The following is a 21,450-nucleotide window of genomic DNA, read 5'->3' as shown; positions in this document are numbered from 1 at the left end:
TACAAAGCATTACTCTAAGTCATAACTCTATCTGAAACTGGTTAAACTTGAAAGACTTTTGTTTCTTTCCCATTTGCAAAATATCACCTTAGTATCTAAAATATGTACGTTACTTCTAGTAAAAACTGAAGATGTGCAGTAGCATAGCATCACTAGGTCATGAAAAAAGAATAGTCATCATCACATAACTTAATTACTATTCAAATCAAGATTTAGGGGATGGAAGTTGTACCAAATAATTGCCCTATTTCTCTACTCTGAGTACTACTCTCACTCAACCAGAAAATTAAGCCCTCATAAAATTCCAAAATGTTACCAAATAGTTGGCCTGTCAGAATATTCACATCAGTTTAGCACCACAGTTACCAATTAATTAGCAAAATTACTGGTCTTCATTTCAGCATTACCACTTTAAGCTCATAATTCCTCAGAATACAAGTAGAAGTTTTCAGATCCAATGAAGCATCATTATATGACTTGTACCTTACTAAAATATTGCTTTTTCTGTTAAGTTCTCATTCCCAGCTTCAGTGTCACGAATTGCACAACATACACAGTACTCAATGTAGCCTAGTTCAAAATTTAGACCATCAAGATAGTTACACTACATTTGTTTGTATACAGTTATTTTTTTCATTACTCAATCATTTCTGTCAGCTCCATTGTTTTACTTACATTTCTTACCTTGATAGCCAGTGGAGTGCATTCTCAAAAAATATCCCTACTACAGAGACAGGCTCCCTAACCAGTAAGGCCCTAAACATTATTCATTATTTTATTATTTCCTTATTTCTTGATTAAGTAATAAAAAAACACCTCCTCTGCTTATCCAATGCAAAATTGATTCTACTGAAAAACACTCCACAGTAACAGATCCTAATGCTAAGGCAAACTTAACTCTCATTACCGATAAGACATAATTATCACTTAGAAAAACAATTATTTCATTGTATTCCATCAAACTGCTTAAGATTCTAGCCTGAAGGGTGATATACATACAAATCTTGTTTACTCTTTCCACATAAATTACTCTGGGCAACTATGTTTAAAGCTGTAATTCATTAAGGTTAGAAAAGGCTGTACCATGACACACTTCTGTAGGTAGATAGTTATCTCAATATACTGATTGCATTGAACACGAACACTTCTATTATACCACAATTAATATTAATAACCTAGTATCCAAAATGGTTTTTACTGCATATTGCATCTCCGGCTGCATTAAACTATGCTAATTTCACTCATGAGCTGAATACTTCAGACATTACTTATAGTTTTCAGATAATCTGCAGCCTCTCCACCACATATGCTGACACTTTCCATTTTCTGTTTATCTTACCTCCTTGGCAGAAATTCTTTAACAATGGTACCAATTTATTTTCTTCCTTCCTCTTATGATTCTATTGCTTATAACTAACACAACATAATATACACAGATTACACTAGAGAAATCTTTTCTAAAATATCCCTATACTAAAGTATCCTGCTGTACCCAATCACATGGAAGTCAAAGTAAAATGTCTCAGATTCACTTATAAACTACAGATAGGACAGGAGAAGAGTTTGACTGCCTCAGGAAACATGAAAAATGAGACAGACAGCTGGGGTAAGCATTACTGCCACATAATGAATCCAACACAGAATGTTATACCCCCTACTTTCTATTTGCACAAGAAATTCGTTCCAAATATTACATCAATGCAGAGGTTTTGAATCACCAAGAAATTGCATTTCAACAGCTGTCCTGCCAATTCCACAGTTAACAGTACCTCTTGTTTCACACTCTTTGATAGCTTAACAGTAGCACCAATAATTTTTATTCCAGACCCAGGCATCACTACTTCACCCTCTGTGTTCTTAATAGATTCAAAAAATTCCTGTGAAATTCCATCAAATCACTACCACTGTCCAGTAAACACTTAACATGCATACCTTGTACACTTGCTGTTATTACAGGGTGCCACACTTCCTTTTTACTTACGACATTATCATCATTATCGATAATAAATTCAAATACCCCATCTTCATCACTACTGGATTCATCATTGCTATCATCTTTACAGCTACTGTCAGAATCAGACCCACTGTCTCTTTCTCTAACCTTTAGATCATATAGCTCTTCCACGTTCATCTCCATTTCAGTCAATGCTGAATTTACATTTTCATTTAATTTTACCAGTTTTTCCTCTACCACTACTGCACATTTGGTTTCTATCTCAGTTTCTAAATCATTCTTAACCTGATTGATTTGGTCCTCAAGTTTAACTCTCCTTCCAGCATGAAATTTCTCTGAAACCTCCACCCTCCTACTACAAAGTTTCTCTCTCTCTTCTACACATTTATTACTTATATCTAATAATTTCTCATTAGTGTTATGTACTACTTTCCTTATACTAATATCCTTTTTCATACTATTTTCCCACATACTACTGTCTTCTTAGGTGCACATACTACTCATAATTTGCCTTAACATCTCTTCCAGTTTTCTGTACCCACTACTGCCTTGTGAGTCAGGCCCCATTAAGCCTTTCTGTTTATTTAAAAACTTAACCTCCATAGCTTTGTTTTCAATCACACCACTCCCCTGTTGTCCACTGTCTTGTCCTCCACAGCTTTGTTTTCAATCACACCGTCCCCTGCTGTCCACTGTCTTGTTCATTAAGGTCACTCATTAAGTATTACTTAATATAAAACTGCTTTTGCTGTGAAATTACCTTATTTTTTAATCACTCTTCTTCTCCTTCTTCTTCTTCTGCTGTTGCTGTGGTTGTCATCTCATTTCATTGGCTGCATGGCTGCTGCAAGTTGTAATTCTCTCGGTGAGGCGTGTTGTTTATCCCGGGAGGCTGTGTCCACCTGCGTGCTGATTGGCTGCTCCCATATTCAATGTCTGCTTCCACAGAACCTGCTTGCTGATTGGCCACTGTCCTACTGTAGCCATGAAACCCAACTGCTGATTGGCTGTTGCATCTCCTTCAAATCACTGCACTGTAAACCGCTCTTGCGTTCACTGTTCAAAGTTTACGAGTCCTAGTTTATTGTGCCCACATAAAATAGTCCTCACAAGCAAGGGCACCATATGTAATGTCTGACTGCTTTATTTCATCATTGATTGTCCTCAGCGCTGATGTACTGCTTGGCTATACTGGCTGAAAAATGGGAGTGGAAGTTCAACACTGACTACTTTAAATGATGTAGCCAACAGGTGCACATTTGCATTTCACAGCTCTTTACTTTCACTGTTCACAACTCCCTAATAATACACACTTATATGGACAGTGCACTATTGTTTAACTTTCAATAAGCCTCATTAATAGGTTGCAGACAAACATCCACATACTGCTACAATGGTTTACCGTTGAACATCTACAAGCAGTAAAAACCTAACCACATAGTTCTTTCTGCATAATATGGTACGTATTGAACAGACACTGTCATTGGTTTAGCACACAGCCTATTACACTTATTTCACAGTTAAGTGGATGAATTGTTATTGATCTAACCAATACAGGTTCTTCTTCTGGAACTCGGCTGTGGACTGACTGTCTCAACCCCAAAAATCAGGCCTATATACATATCCTCACAATAATAGGCACTGAAACTATACATTTTTTGATGTTAATTTTACAGAAATTACAATTAAAACATAACTCATTAAATAAACTGAATACATTGAAAAATTCTGTCTTTTTAACAGTTTCTTCTACTACAAGAGTTAAGCCAAGTTATTTGTTTAAATGTGAAATTAACAGATATTGTTATGCAAACAATACTTCTGACAATATTGTTAATTACTTTGGAATTAAGTGCTGGCTCTGATAAAATGTTTTTGAATAGAGCTAAATACTTTAAGAATGCTATTAGTTGTACCTCCAAATGTTTATAACTAGTACAGAATTTACATTTGTTTATAAGTCAACAATAGAATTTAAGTTACAAAACAATTACTGATTTCACCCTATAACAAAAGATACAAACTAGGAATAGCCTAAATAAATTATAAACGCAATTACATACATAGAACTAAGCACAGGATTAGATATGGTGTTATATTCTTTAAAACTGAGGGCCAACCTTTCTCTTTTATGAAAATGCAGATTACACTTATGTATGTTAATGGTAATTAGTCAGACACAAAAAAATGAACTTTAAGGAGGCAGATGGCAAAACAAGAGGGGAAGTAAAAATATCCCAGCTTGCTTCATCACAAAGTGATCCACATAATAATCATTAATATCGTTGACATCCATCTGTTTTACTATCTTAGAACAGATTTTAAACCAAAATGTGAGGAAGTACCACAAACAGAATGTGAAGAGAGTGAGTTGGCTTTCACCTTGACCAATGTATTTGGTTGACAATCAGGTAGATGCAATCTTTTGAGATTTCCATTATTCAGAACCACACCAGTACTTAGTAACGAAAGTACAGTCACAATCAGTATTGATTGCAATTTGTGGCTGTGCTCTGAATTTCTTGATATGGAAGATTTAGCATGTTATCTCAGATAGTGAGTCATCAAAAATGTATAAGTAACTTCAGGCATGTCACCAGTGAATTGGTTTGCAGTCCTTGATATTTGTGTTAGTTAGTTTCAAGTTCTATGGATGATTTTGCATGATAAATCACAATGATATGTAATGAGTCATTTTACATTCACAGAGCAAAGTAATTTTTAAGTACACCTACATTCTGAGCGTTTACACTTATGTGCAAAAGACACTGGTATAGGCAAGCATATTCAAATACAGTGATAAGTAAACAGGAAGAAGATGGCATTGCACTATGCAACACCTATGTAAGACAACAAGTGTCTGGCACAGTTGCTAGGTTGGTTACTGCTATTACAATCACAGTTCATCAAGATTTAAGTGAATCTGAATGTGGTGTTATAGTCGGTGCATGAGCAATGGGACCCAGCATCTCTGAGGTAGTGATGAAATGGGTAATTTCCCATATGACAATTTCACAAGTGTATTGTAAATATCAGGAATCTGTTAAAACAACAAATCTCTGACACACTGTGGCTAGAAAAAGACCCTGCAAGAACAGGACCAATGATGACTGAAGAGAAACATTCAGCGTGACAGAAGTGCAACCATTCTGCAAATTGCTGCAGTATTCAATGCTGGGCCATAAACAAGTGTCAGCATGTGAACCATTCATAGAAACATCATTGATATGGGCTTTTGGAGCTGAAGGCCCACTCAGGTACCCTTGATGACTGCATGGCACAAAGCCTTATACCTCAGCTGGTCCCATCAATACCAACATTGAACTGTTGATGACTGGAAACATGTTGCCTGGTAGGATGAGTCTTGTTTAAAATTGTATCAAGTGGATGGACATGTACAGGTATGGAGACAACATCATGAATCCATGGACCCTTCATGTCAGTAGAGGCCCTACAGTCTGGAACCGCGCGACCGCTACGGTCGCAGGTTCGAATCCTGCCTCAGGCACGGATGTGTGTGATGTCCTTAGGTTAGTTAGGTTTAAGTAGTTCTAAGTTCTAGGGGACTGATGACCTCAGAAGTTAAGTCCCATAGCGCTCAGAGCCATTTGAACCATTTTTGTCAGTAGAGGACTGTTCAAGTTAGTGGAGGCTCTGTAATGGTGCAGGGCATGTGCAGTTGGAGTGACATGGAACTCCTGATATATCTAGATACAACTCTGACAGGTGACATGTACATAAGCATCCTGCCTGATCACCTGCATCCATTCATGTCTATTGTGCAATCCAACAGACTTGGGCAATTCCAGCAGAACAATGCTACACCCCACATGTCCAGAATTGCTACAGAGTGGCTCCAGAAACACTCTTCTGAGTTTAAACACTTTCGCTGGCTACCATACTCCCCAGACATGAACATTATTGAGCATATCTGGGATGCCTTGCAATGTGCTATTCAGAAGAGATCTTCATTGCCCCGTATTCTTACAAATTTATGGACAGCCCTGCAAGATTTGTGGTGTCAGTTCCCTATATCACTTCTTCAGATATTACTTGAGTCCATGCCACATCATATAGCAGCACTTCTTTGTGCTCATGGGGGCCCTACATGATATTAGGCAGGTGTAACAGTTTCTTTGGCTTTTCAGTGTATTAGGTTTTTGTAATTTTTCTTTTGTTTCTTTTCTTTTTTTCTTTTACATGCAGATGTGAGTAAGTAATTCCTACTCAGTACATTTTACACCTTACAATAACAGAAATTCTACAGAACAGAAGGAGTTGTCTAGGAGAAACTTTTGCTATTTGTTTTCAAATTTTACTTTTCTGTCTATTGGGCATTTTATACCACTGAGTAGATCATCAAAAAATTTGGTTTGCAACATCGTATATCCTTTTTTGTGATACAGACAATCTTAATGTGGAGTAATGGCAGTAGTTTTTCCTTCTGTTATAGTAATTATTTTCATCATCATTCTTTACAATCTGTAAAGCATTATTTACAACAAAACTTCTTGACAGAATAAATATACTGTGAAACAGTAGTCAGAATGCCCAACCCTTAAACAGATGTCTACAGGATGATCAGGTGTGAGCACCACATATTTTCTTACAGCATATTTTTGAGGAATGAAGACTTGCTTTCTTAAAGATGAATTGCCCCAAAATGTTATTCCACATGTAATTATTGAATGAAAATATGCAAAATATATCATCTTCCTGATTTGTCTCTCTCACAGACTTGCAATGATTCTATGTGCAAATATAGCTAAACTAAACAATGGAAAACCCAAGTTGGAATGTAACAATATATGAAAAGGAAAGTTGGACATGCTGAGTTGCAAAGAGGCACAACAAAAAGACTCTCACAGTTCAAACTTGCCCCCAGGTATGAGAAATCTCGTATGTTAGTAATCATTGTTACTGTGACTGCCTCATGGTCACCAAGGCTAGTTTCAAAGTAGACATTCTCAGTGCTGTAGGGTCTATTTATTGCCATTAGATATATTTCCTTCATGACTCAACTTCCAAACTATTTGTTTCTAGAAGTTTTCAGAGGAAAGCAATAAATACTGTATTCCTTTATGTCTTGTCACACTCATGACTTACAAACCTGTAACTATCCCAATTGATTATTAGATGTTCAAAATCTCCTACAATGATGGCAGTGTAATAGGAGAACATGTGTACTAGCAAGCTGAGATAAGAGTCAGTTAGATGGCCAGTAGGAAGTCCTAGTTATAAGTTTATGCCCACTCTCGACACTGAGTGTCTAATGCTCTAGACGACAAGAATTGATGTGGAGCTGATTTGCCAACTTTGCACCTCTCTCGCATCAGTTGACTTACTTGGTATGCACAGCCGATCTTCTCCAAAGAATAAAGCTGGTTAAGGAAATTTACATGACTCTCTCTCTCTCTCTCTCTCTCTCTCTCTCTCTCTCCCTCTCTACTCATGAAATAAGTGGATACTTGCAGAATACTTTTAGTTTAGACTTGGTATATTTCAACTTCCACAAAGAACAAATTCACCATTTCTTACATAAATACTCAAAAGTTCGCAAGTCAACCGATTCGTCTCGCATTAGACTCAATTAAATACATTTACAATAGCGTTGATTTAACAACCACATAATTTATGAAACATGTCTTGCTTCTAGCAAGTCCAATACATGAATTACTTGAAAGTCTAATCTCAATTCTTCATTTGTCCTCAACAATAGTCACAGTCACTAAAAGCACAGAATAATACATAAACACCCCTTGTTCTTCTCTACACACACACTGAAACTCTATGGATCACATAGCAGGTACTTGTCAGACCTGCACATACAAACACGCAATGCGCAGCAGGTCGGATTCATCTCTTTCACACTTCTATTTAAAATATTGTGCGTTCAAGATGGAGGAAGGCCAAATGGTTATAGAATTTATGAAGAAATTCTTGAAGCACTAAATGTGCACCCCCCCCCCCCCCCCACCCCCCCACCCCCCAGCCCCACCCCCAACCCCCTCAGATCGAACATACAATATTTTATATACAATCATTATGTACATTTATATCACATATAATAACAATTCATATTTCAACAGTATACCTCGTTCTTTTCACAACCATGAATACCCTTCTTCTTATTATTTAGCATTCCTTATTTTTTTCATTTTACTTTAATTATAAAACATGAACAATTCAATCAATGTTGGAGTTTGTTTTCTTATATCTATGAATTGTGAAGACTAAACCTTTAGTTTCCAATCATAAGCTCCAGGTGTTCATGACACTTGAGTAAATTATCCTTTATTTTAATTCCTTGTACTATTTTTTCCTTATACATACTAGCATCATTATTTATAATGGTTTGTAGTCTGGAGGAACTCTGGGCAACTGAAAGTTTTTCTTTCAACACTTGTAAATTCACATAAAACATAATAATGCTAGTCATATATAGAATTCAAACTTACCAGAATAATTCCTATTAAATGTGTGCCTTCTGTCACAATCCTGTCCATTTCCCCTAGGATCAGTACTTATACTTTACATGTGGGTTTGACCCTCTGAGTTCACTTCTTCCTTCCATTCTGGTAGGTACGCCCCTTTATAAAACATCCCTATTTGTCAGGCCACAGGTCATCCTATCTCTAAGTAGGTACGCCTGCCCTATATCCTTAGCATATGCCGGGTATGCCCCCTTATCCTTTGTGAGTAGGCCTCATGGTTCATTGTCCTAGTATATATCTTTATGTACACTATAATTAAATACTTTCTGGTAAAGATAAAAAATCTATTCTATAATTCACATTTACTTCTTAATACTTCATCTAATCCATGGAGTCCTCCTCTACTTTTCAACTTCTATAATCTCAGTAGATACTATGTCTACACATATTATTCAACTCATGCTAGATACTATGTCTATCTATTTTGTTCAAGTCCCACTATCCTACTATTCATCAATTTATCCGAGTATTCACTACATTAACTTTTCTTAAATAAGCATCACAATTAACTCCAATCTGTCTTGCGTCATCCTTCATTATTCATGTTTCCTGCTTATGTATACTCGTTGTAAGATCATCATAGTTTTTCTATACTTATGTTCATATGCGATATTGAATCTTCATTGTCCTTATATATATATATATATATATATATATAAAAAAAAAATAGGGAAACATTCCACGCAGGAAAAATATATTTAAAAACAAAGATGATGTGACATACCATATGAAAGCGCTGGCAGGTCAATAGAAAAACAAACAAACACATACATACACACAAAATTCAAGCTTTCGCAACAAACTGTTGCCTCATCAGGAAAGAGAAAAGGAGAGGCAAAGACGAAAGGATGTGGGTTTTAAGGGAGAGGGTAAGGAGTCATTCCAATCCCGGGAGCAGAAAGACTTACCTTAGGGGGAAAAAAGGACAGGTATACACTCGCACACACACACACACATATCCATCCGCAGATACACAGACACAAGCAGACATTTGTAAAGGCAAAGAGTTTGGGCCTGGCAGGTCGATAGAAAAACAAACAAACACATACATACACACAAAATTCAAGCTTTCGCAACAAACTGTTGCCTCATCAGGAAAGAGGGAAGGAGAGGGAAAGACGAAAGGATGTGGGTTTTAAGGGAGAGGGTAAGGAGTCATTCCAATCCCGGGAGCAGAAAGACTTACCTTAGGGGGAAAAAAGGACAGGTATACACTCGCACACACACACACATATCCATCCGCACATACACAGACACAAGCAGACATTTGTAAAGGCAAAGAGTTTGGGCCTGGCAGGTCGATAGAAAAACAAACAAACACATACATACACACAAAATTCAAGCTTTCGCAACAAACTGTTGCCTCATCAGGAAAGAGGGAAGGAGAGGGAAAGACGAAAGGATGTGGTTTTTTTTTATATATATATATATATATATATATATATATATATATATATATATATATATATATATATATATATATATATATATATATATATATATATATATATATATATAAAAAACAAAGATGGATAGATATGTGTGTGTGTGCGCGAGTGTATACCCGTCCTTTTTTCTCCCTAAGGTAAGTCTTTCTGCTCCCGGGATTGGAATGACTCCTTACCCTCTCCCTTAAAACCCACATCCTTTCGTCTTTCCCTCTCCTTCCCTCTTTCCTGATGAGGCAACAGTTTGTTGCGAAAGCTTGAATTTTGTGTGTATGTTTGTGTTTGTTTGTGTGTCTGTCGACCTGCCAGCACTTTCATTTGGTAAGTTACATCATCTTTGTTTTTAGATATATTTTTATATATATATAAAAAATAGAGGGAAACATTCCACTTAGGAAAAATGTATCTAAAAACAAAGATGATGTGACTTACCAAATGAAAGTGCTGGCAAGTCGACAGACACACAAACAAACACAAACATACACACAACATTCAAGCTTTCGCAACAAACTGTTGTCTCCTTCCCTCTTTCCTGATGAGGCAACAGTTTGTTGCGAAAGCTTGAATTTTGTGTGTATGTTTGTGTTTGTTTGTGTGTCTGTCGACCTGCCAGCACTTTCATTTGGTAAGTCACATCATCTTTGTTTTTTTTATATATACATATGATGACTTTTCATGTAAATAGGTGATGTACAACTGTCATAATAAAAACAATGTGTGCAACTTTCTAGATGTACATATATTTTCTCCGCTGCAACCCTTGGTGGTTGTTACGAACTTCTAATCTGTGACTTCATTGTTTGTGTAAGCGTAGGTCTTTGTGTGTATTCATAAGTGTGTTTGTGTGTTCCGATTCTTCAGCCTTCTTATGTGAAAATAAGTTGTAGGTTATCGGAAACCACAGAGGCTAGGAAGGACTATTGTGATAGAAGTATATGAATATGGAAAGAGGAAAAAAGTACATAGGTCCTCAAATGAGAAGTAAGAAAGGAAATAAATAGAAACAGTTGCTAAGGTCAAAGAAGAGAAAGAAGACAGCCTCAAAGACAGGAAACCCTTCCCCCCCACCCCCGAACTCCTCCACCCCCCAACTTGCTGGTACCTGAGTGAGGAGCTGGAGGAGGTATGGTGTTAAATCGTCTCCTACAGAATAGACGTTTCCACCTTCACCCTTGAGGTCCCCGAAGAAAATCTTAGCAACCCTATGGAAACAGCAAATGGTGAAGAACAAGTCACACTTGTCTGCAAAGGTTGTTTGAAAGGTATGATGTGTGTTCTGTGTTACCCATGATTTATCTGTTGGTGTAAATCATGCTCTTATTTACACTACCCACCCCTTTCAAAATCAATACAAACCCTCCCGTCTACATCATATCTCATAAAAGGTATAAAAATATTCTGTACAAAATAGAAAATCCATACACTACAGTATAATGGTTGTTCAATTAGTTACATGACATTACCTTTTTTCCACAAATATTGTATTCTAGTCTGTTCATTTTGTCTAGAGATCACTGTTTATTCATGATTCTCTTTAATTGTTTTTTATTTTGTTGTCATATCCAGTTTTCTCAGTACTAAAATTATAGGATAGTTTAAGAATTCAAGAACATATTACAGAATAGTTTGAGATTTGAAGGGAATTCAGTGCAGGAAACTATTATGGAAGAAACACCAAAAACAACTTGGGATCCAACGGTCGTCACTGCGCCCGTTAACACAGAATGTTAACATCCCTGAGGGATAGATGACTCTGCCTGGACCCATGGATCTGATATTAACTTCACTTGAGCAAGTACAAACCAGTACTTCTCGTTAAATTTTGTATGAAAGTCTCCCCTCTGAAAAACAATCACCATGTCACTAGGTAACACTACACTAGGTGACGATGCATTTTTTTTCTACTTTGTTTTGGATAAGCTTGAATTTTTTCCACAGGTGATCTATAACCTTGCTAGTATCATTAAGTTTGGAAGAAGCAATAGTCAAAACGTTTCCGGAGGATATACTCTTGGTAACTTTTGGTCAATTATTCCCTTTACCTGACTCTCCAGACTACTTATATTTACAGTATCAGAGTTGGCTATTCTCTCTTGGAAAATTTTTTCTACATTTTGTACTCGTGTGTTAATGCCTGTAATTTGTGATTGGATTATTGGTATTACTTTGCTATTCTTATCGACGCTCCCTTTTAAAGTATGCAGTCTCTGTTTCACAGCATCAAACTTAACATTACACACATTTTAAAATGATCCTAATCTTCCACTAAGTTCAGATTCCCCATTATTACATTTATCTTCAATATCAAATTCTACCTTTTTTATCAAATACTGAATTTGATCATTCTGTTTCTGACTAAAGTCAGCAAACAGGTGATTTACATGGAGGTTTAAAGGGTTAGTTACTTCATTCTTTAATTCTAATTTCAAATCTTCTACTTCATTATTTAAATCATCAAATTCAGTCTTTAAAGCCACAATGCTTTGGCACAGTCTACCAAATTTTTTGCCTTGTGATTCTACTTTGGCATTTAAAAAATTTAATTGAGAATTTACTGAGCCTAGTTCTTTACCTAAGGTAGCATTTTGAGCAGTTCAAGCTGCACTCTTGGCATCTAATTTAGCATTCTGAGCTTTTAAAGTTTCATTTAATTGTAAACTCTGGGCTTCTAGTTTGGCATTTAAAGTCGCACTTAGTTCCTTTCTTAAAGCTGCTGAATCTGCACTTTGGGCTTTGACTAAATTTACTAATTCAGACCAGTCTGGCACTTCCTTACTCACTTTCATAGCCATGGCCAGTTCTGAAGTTTCTCCAACTCTCTGTGAATTATCCATATTCCTATTAGTTTTTGATCTAGTGATCATTTAATGAATTAACTCTAAGTATAATAACTACACCCATAAAAGTCACTCTACTGTTTGTATCACTTCTTGCTAAGGTACTCAAGTTCTATTTTGCGCCCACCTGGCATAGAATTCTTGCAACTTAGGTAAGTGGATGTGACAGCAAGTCAGCACCGGTGAGCAGCAAGCGGGCAGTGTCGGAAGCAAGCTGGCAGCGTCAGATGTTGGTGTCAACATTGGTAGGCAGCAGGTCAACACTGGTGAACCACAACTGGTGCCAGCAATGTCGGATGTTGTTTCCACGTCAGCATTGCTGCAATGTGTGTGAGAGCTGTATACTCCCCCTGCTGGATCTTCGTAGTTGAATTATTCTCGTCATATCTCTTCTTAGTCTAATATGTTGAGCTCTTCTTTCCATTCTTTTGACGTTATTACTTCCTTATGTCTTCCCTTTTGTAGCATCCACAAATTTTTCCATTTGATTTTTGGACTTAATCCAATTACACGAAACAGTTCTCTTGTCTTGGTATATCTGGTTGCTATGGCAACATATCTTATCTTCTTCTTCGATTTCTTCTCAAAATTCCCATTTTTTTAGTCCTTTTCACTGGTCACCATGCTCTAATGCTTTTTGATGATAGAAAATGTGGAGTAAATATACAATATTTATGTATTCATCAATTAACGATGTACTGGATGATGCAGAATAACATTCTCACATTTCACATGTAAATATCTCCATCTTCTCATATTTCACTCCTATTTTGAGCTTTAGAAACACATTAAATTAACATTTGTAAGTGAGGTGGTTTAAGGACCACTCATAATTTATGAACATGTTTGCTTCTAACAAGTCCAACACACGAATTACTTGAAAGTCTAATCTCATTTCTTCATTTGTCCTCAACAATCACCACAGGCATTAAAAGCACAGAATAATACATAAACACTCATTGTTCTTCTTTACACATACACTGAAACTCTATTGATCTTATAGTAGGTACTTCTCAGTCACTGTTCAGCCACCTCATCCACATTTTTCTCGTGACTGTTTTTAGACCTGCACACACAAACATGCAATGTGCAGTAGGTCAGATTCGTCTCTCTCACACTTCTATTTAAAATATTGTATTTGAGACAGAAGAAAGCCAAGTGGTTCTAGAATTTATGCAGAAATTCTCAAAACACTACAGATGTTGTGCAAACAATGTCACATGCAGCTTCTTGGTGGATTTGACTTTTGTGTACTGCCATGAATACACCACCCCCATTCCCTTACGGTCTGTGCTTTTGATATACACTCTGATTCGCCATAAAATTCCCACTGCTGTCTATTCCAGGTTTTAGATAGTTTCCTGTGCCTAAATTTTGTGAATTCAACTGCTTTTGGGAGTGCTTCAACTCTGGCTTATTGTCACAAGTGTTTAATAAACTGGTCACAATGATTTCAGTAGTAATCATCTGGGGAGGGGGGGACAGGGTAATGTTGTTGGATCTTACACTAGTGTTTCAGGGGCTCTTACAGATATTTGGACTGGATGGAGAGTCTCCCAGTCAACAAAATCCCAGTGTGCATTGTCACCTACCTGGATAGCAGTCTTTATATGTAGTGCATCCTACCCATGTAGCAGGACCAGATAGTTATTAGCCCTAAGGACCAAGTCTTGGAAGTCACAGTCTAACTTGTCACAGAACCTTTGAAGTCTCTACTTCACATCTTCCACTCAACTCAGAACCATGCGGCTTTGATTAACTTTGGGGACAGTACTGTACATTGTGAGTTTCATTGAAATTTTATGAGCATGGCTGATGTTCTCAACCTTCTCTGTCAGACACTGGAATGATCCTAGTATAACCTCAGAACATAGATGGCAGGAATCATCTTCCTGAGATGCACCACAATCTGTAGTTATTTTCATCCTGCTCCTTCAAAGCCTGCTGAACAGCCTCTTCAAGACGATGAATAATGTGCAAGGTGATCCTTCTTTTCCTTTTCTGGCATATCTCAAAGGAGTAGCATTATTCACTGTATGTTCAAACTGCTTATGTTTGACAGATACCTACATTTTGGGGTTTTCTTCCCCCTGACATGAGAAACTGCACACTTTTCTACAGGAGAATTGTGTTGCACTGGTTGACTTTCGGTTTCAGTTTTATAGGGAGACAGCATCTCAAACATGTCAGTTAGGGAGTTGGATGTGATACACTAAGTTCTCCTTGGTCCACTGAGTTTTTTTGGTCCCTGACTTTGCTGCACAGGGCCCCTACACCTACCAATGATATACCATGCTCATTCAAATCAATGATAGGAACTGTTTCATTTACTGAGGAGGAGACAATATCCTTGGGAAAGGACAGTACTTGAAACACATTCAATATTTACGGTACAAGTTTCTCAGGAGCCCATCCAAAATACACATTCACAGTAGATTCCAACTGCATGTCAACTGTCAGCACAATTTACAGCTACTTATGAAGAGTAACTGACTCATCCCATGCTCAAGTACATCATTCAGAGTGGGGCCACATTGTGGCTGGTGCAGTGGTTCTCAGAACAGCAAACAAATAACTGTAAAATAAGCTAACTGATTCTTTTTTTTATTTCTGGATGAGGTACATTACAAGGACAACACATTCCTTTGAAGAAGTGAAGTGATTAACAAACAAGAAAGTTATTTTGCATTTTAACAAGAAAAAATTTGGGATAAAATTTACTGGTTCCCTGAAGCTACTTGGAACTTTTACTGTTGAACTTTTGTTCTGTTGAAGCTATGGTCACAAACAACCTCATTCTAATAGGTCTTCAGGAAGTATTCCTTGAGCCATTCACTAATTACAAAGAACTTTTATTTATGATTGAACACTCAGACTTTGTTTCCTGCAAATAATCAACCCTGTTATTTTTACATTCATCATTCATTCAAAATAAAGTTCTTCTAACACAGATAGCCATTCAAAATATATTTCCCATTACTCTTCAATATACATCATCAAGCATCAAACAACTCTTTGTCCTCCAGATACAAATTTGAACTACCTCTATCTTCATCCTCTTGCCTACCCTTTCTTTTCATTTTCACTGTTGTCAGATGCCAAGGAAATCACTGATATACTATACTGGAATGGCACAGTCCATGAAGCTCTCATAAATACATCACAACAAGTAATGTTACCTTTGCTTGCCCTCCCAGTAGAAGAAAAATTTTGCCAAGTTATATTATCTTTTCGTGGCCATGGAATGCATATGAAAAATAAGAGATTGTGTGCTTGACAAATCAATCAGACAGTTCATTACCATCAATACATTTAAGCTGAAATTACTATTGTGGCACTATGTAGGAAGAAGAGTGCACACCACCAATATTGAGAGAGGCATGTTTCACTATATACTGTCAAAGAAAATCAAAGATAATGCAAAAGGGATCTTACCAGTGATTTTAGTATTCTACAAGAAATACCTCTGTGACAAGAAGATGTGCAGCTATTTAAATCTTATTGGTGGTTTTATTTTAGATAGTATTGTCTCAGTGATATTGTAAGCATTTTGGGATAAATGTAATGGATCTACACGTGACTGTTTGTTATTAGGTCCAGAGTTTTCTACCACTGTTGAGTACTAATAGGTGAATTTGGTGTTGTAATAGTTCAGTGTGAAATATACTAATATATGATTGTTAAGACAAGTATGAGATGAAATGTAGACCTCAAGAGTCAGGTTCATTTCAAGTGTGTAATCATTTTAATTGCATTTTGTTCCACTCCTTGAAATTTTCTCATGTTTCTTTAGTTTCCTAATACCAGTTTTGTTATTGTTGGGGAGTTTTGTTTTTATTTATTAACTTTTTTTGCATCACACAAGAGTTTTGCATTTTTCATTCTAAACTGGAGGAGTTAAAATACTGTAATTATGTAGTTTCAGCTATTGTTAACAGACAGTCCTCAGAATTATACAAAACTATGTATTCCTAATAGTAATAATAATAATAATAATAATAATAATAATAATAATAATAATAATTTTATTGTCTTTAAGCCATTACAGCAATAGACAAAGTCATACATATAATACAATACAGTACAGTACATGCTATAGAAGGACAGAATTGTTAAGAACTTTACAGTTTAATATCACAGGTCATGAAATCCTTTACATTGTATAATGGGTTTACAACTAACCAGTCATAAAGTGTTTGTTTGTATTGTTGCTCTGGTAAATTTTGTATACCTTGTGGAAGTTTGTTAAATAATTTGTGGCCCATAAGTTCATAACTGTTAACTGATTTTGACAGTCTGTGGTAGGGTGTATAGATAGAGCTGTTTGTCCTAGTGCTGTAACAATGTATATTTGCCCTGCATTTTACTTTAGGTAAGTTCTTTTTTGTGTAGATTAAAACGTAATAAATATATAGGTTTATTACTGTCATGATTTTTTGTTGAGTAAACAAAGGTTTACAATGAGCCTTGTATGGTGAGCCTGTAATTATCCTAATAGCTTTCTTTTGCAGCAATAGTATATCATGCACACAAGTGGAGTTTCCCCATAAAATAATGCCATAAGATATGATGCTTTGGAAAAATGAGTAGTAAGATACTCTAACATAATTTTTAGGTACACAGTGCATTAATCGCCTTAACAAATAGATTACCCTAGACAATTTACCGCTAATATACTTAATATGTGGATTCCAAGAAAGTTTATCATCCAAATATACCCCCAAAAATTTAACACTACTAGGATCATCTGATGGAAACTTGTCTTTTAAACTAAATACCATCTGCTGGGTTTTGCTTTCATTAAGCAAGAACCCATTTGCTTTAAACCAGAGTGAAGCTTGCTCAATTGTCTCTGTAACACATGTTTTAAGGCTATTAAGATCATTACTGCTGTTCAGAAATGTTGTATCATCAGCATAGAGTACTGTTCTGGATTTGATAAATGATGGCAGGTCATTTATCATTATTAGGAAAAGGAAAGGGCCCAGCACGGATCCCTGCGGAACACCTACCTCAACTTGTTCTATACTGGACATTTCTTTCCCAACACAGACGGCTTGCTTACGGTTTTGTAAATATGATCTTAATAGCTTAAGGCTGTTACCTTTAACACCATAAAAGTCCATTTTTTCGAGTAGCAGTGTATGTTCTACACAGTCAAAGGCTTTGCTTAGGTCACAAAAAGTCACTTGGGCAAAGCATTTATCTTCAAATACTTGATGGATGTATTTAACAACATTGTCTATGGCATCAATGGTTGACAGGTTTTTCCTAAAGCCATACTGTGATCCACTTATTAATCCTATGTTATCAAAGTAAACAGATAATTGTTGGTAAATGATGCATTCTAGAACTTTTGAGAAAACTGGGACTATGGATATTGGGCTGTAACTAGAGACAGAATTTTTATCTCCTTTTTTATGTACTGGAACTACCCTAGACAGTTTAAGCTCATCAGGGAAAAAACCCTCCAGTATACACTTGTTTATACAGTATGTTAGGGGGTACACTATACAGTCTATTACTTTCTTAAGTATGTTACAAGACAGGTCACATATGTCTACATTGTCTGATGATTTTAACTGCTGCACTATTCTTAACACAAAACCAGGTGAGACCTCAGAAAAATTGAAGGTACTTGTGTTTGTTGATGACCTAGTAATATTTTTTGACAGTAACTGTGATGAGCTGATTTCAGATTTAATTATAGCACTTCCTACTTCCTCAACTGATTTAATAAAAAAGTCATTAAATTCCTGGGGAGAGATACTAATTTTGTCACTTCTTTTATCTTTGGCGACACTATTTATTAGAGTCCATGCTGCTTTGCACTTATTGGTGGATTTCTCAATACTTCTGAGATTGTGTGCTTGTTTGGCTTCCACAATTGCTTTTTTGTACTCATTCCTAGATCTAACATAAGCTAGTTTAGCATGGTTGGTTTTCAGATTTTTATAAATATTGTACAACAACATAACTTGATTTTTCATAGTAGACAGCTGTTTTGTGTACCATGTATTTTGTCTATTTGGAACTTTTGCTTTTAGGACTCTGTCAGTTACTTTGCATTTCTTTATTGGTATGCAGTCATTAAAGTGTCCCAAAAATGCTTTGAGAAACCTGTCAAATAGTACCTTTGCTGGTAGATAATTGCTTAGAGTATAATGTGTCTCATCATAACACAGGCCAAACCAATCTCTGTTAGAAAGGGACGTACGAAACCTGTCAATTTTCTCATCTGTGACTGGTCTAGTGACCACAACTTCTGGGACAAACTTATTTACATAACTCTTATCAAGAGGGAACCTACTTGTATAATTTAAAGATACTGAATCATGATGAGAATACGGAAATACTGTCACAAAACATGATTCTTCTGTTGTTTTAAAATTTACAAAAATATTGTCAACACATGCATGTTCTCTTGTAGGTTTGTTATTGACTGAATGTAAGTTGCACTGTCTTAGTAGGTTTTGGAGTTCAGTGACAGTACGTTTTTGTGTTGTGACATCGAATTCAGCATTCACATCTCCACCTATCACAATATCATAATGTATCCATCTAGTATCTGTTAGTACATGTAACAGCAGGTCCAGTTTTTCTAAAAATACATTGGTTATACCCTTAGGTGACCTGTACAGGGAAATTATAACTAACTTAAAACTGTCTGTTACTATACCAGCAGCTTCAAAGTTCTGTTCATCACACAGAAAATCTAGATCTAATCTATTGAATGTACCGCTAAATGACTTGTTAACATATATTGCCACACCACCTCTTAAATGCAATTTTCTGCAGTAGCTACTGGCTAGAATATAATCATCAAATTTAAATAAATGTAAGTTCACTCTCACTAGCCCAGTGTTCACTTAAACAAAAGATATCAAACTTATTTTCTAATCCAAAGTCATTGACAATAAATTCTTTATCCCTTACGCCTTCAATGTTAAGATAACAGATTATAAAATCAAACCTGACTTTCTTTACAGATGCACTATTTTGCTGAGAGGCTATTAAATCTCTGGCACTATTTATCTTATGGGCATCTTCCCCTCGCTGCCTTCTACTAAAAAATCATTTAGACGTAAAGGAGGTACAGTTTTCCGTTTGCCCGCTACACTTGATACTGCTTCTACTCTTGGAGGTCTCTTCGCGTCTTCTTGTTCATGGCATGATCTAAGTGGCTGGGTTCCCACTGTAGGTAGTTCAAATGTTGCTGCAGAATGGACAGCTGGATCACCTATTGGTACACTTGTTGCTGAATATGCTGCCACTTTTGCTGTTTCTGTTATCTTAGTTCCTGAATGAGGTGTTCTACCTGTTGTAACTGTAGTTACAGCTTCCTCTCTCCCAGCACATTCTTTTGTAATCAATGATACCTGATGTTGTGTTACTGCTGCAACTGGAGTACATGGTAGGGAAGATACTTTGCAGGCGTCCTTTACCAGTAACAAATTGCATCTTTGGTGTTATTCATATTATTTCCTTTTCTCTTCCAACTGACCCATACTTTTTTTAAGAATGAACTACCATATGAAGCACCCCTCTATAGAAGTAAATTGTATTCTTTGGCTTGACTAATCGCTAACATGGCAGTCATTATATACCAATATTGGACCAAAAGATGATATGAGTGAATGACTGTTTTTTTCCTTTAAATCACTAGAAGTGACATCCTTAGTAGACAGTAGTCTGATCTAATAGGAAAATAAATGGTACAAAGATTGGTTTGCAGGACACAGAATCAATTTCCTGTCCAGAAACTTATGAATATTTACTACTGCTTATGGATAGGATGACTTGTGGTGTCATACTTTGTTTGGCATATGTTTCTTAGGTATTACTTTGAAGAAGTTTGTTTTGACCATCTTATATTTTATTTACATCTCATTGACAAATTGTAAAAAGAGGATTACACAAATAGAGACTACACAATATATAGTATACTGTAAACATACGTTCTCCCAATACAAAAAAATGTAAAATCAAACAGAAACAGAGATAAGGTAGGATAACTCCAGGCATTAAAGTGTCTTGTGTTGAGAGCTATATTTAATTAAGAGGCCAAATAGTAGAAGAAAATTAAAAAAAAAAAAAAACTAGCTCTGGTAGAAATAGTGATGCTTTCAAAGCATTGGCCACCAAAGTCAATGGATACTTCTCTCTGCTGTAGTATCAAAAACTGTATTAACAAATAAATAAGTGTTCAAGGAGTATTCCTGATGATTTTAAATACACTAAAGTAATACCAGTCTACAATACTGAAGATAAACAAACCATATTACAGGCCCATTCCTATCCTTTCAGTTTTTTCAAAAGTTTGTGCAAAAATGGTGTATGGTAAACAGTGACTCATTTTTCTAAGTGGAACTTTTTACCTGTTGCCTTTTGTACAGGATTCACCTTGCTTAGCTCATCAAGGACTTAATTTGTGAGGTTATGCTGTGGTTTCTCTGTGGTACTGTAAAAATAACACAACTGTGAAAAAAATTTGTAGTGTAGGTGCTGACCTGTGATAAATGAACTGCTAAAATTATTTATTGCAAGCTGTTCATCTTTAGCTAACTGATTCCAATAAATGTGAAAATACCATAAATTAGCCCCATTTAACATACTGGCCATTAAACCAAATTATAACAAGAAACAAGACATCAATGAGCAGTAGTGCCACTACTTGCAAAAAATTTCAGATCAGTTAACTTACACTTGATCCATCT

The 21,450-nt window shown here is 36.1% G+C and overlaps 1 protein-coding gene across 1 annotated transcript in view; it reads right to left on the bottom strand.

Moving 5' to 3' along the window:
* The window catches only part of LOC124798976, a 91,503-nt gene that overhangs the window by 483 nt on the left and 69,570 nt on the right, over positions 1–21,450 (bottom strand). The gene's annotated exons all lie outside the window — the stretch shown is intronic.

The sequence above is a fragment of the Schistocerca piceifrons genome, chromosome 5 (assembly GCF_021461385.2).
Source record: "Schistocerca piceifrons isolate TAMUIC-IGC-003096 chromosome 5, iqSchPice1.1, whole genome shotgun sequence".
NCBI lineage: Eukaryota > Metazoa > Arthropoda > Insecta > Orthoptera > Acrididae > Schistocerca > Schistocerca piceifrons.
The sequence above is the reverse complement of the archived record's forward strand: the minus strand, read 5'-3'. Positions and strand labels throughout refer to the sequence as shown.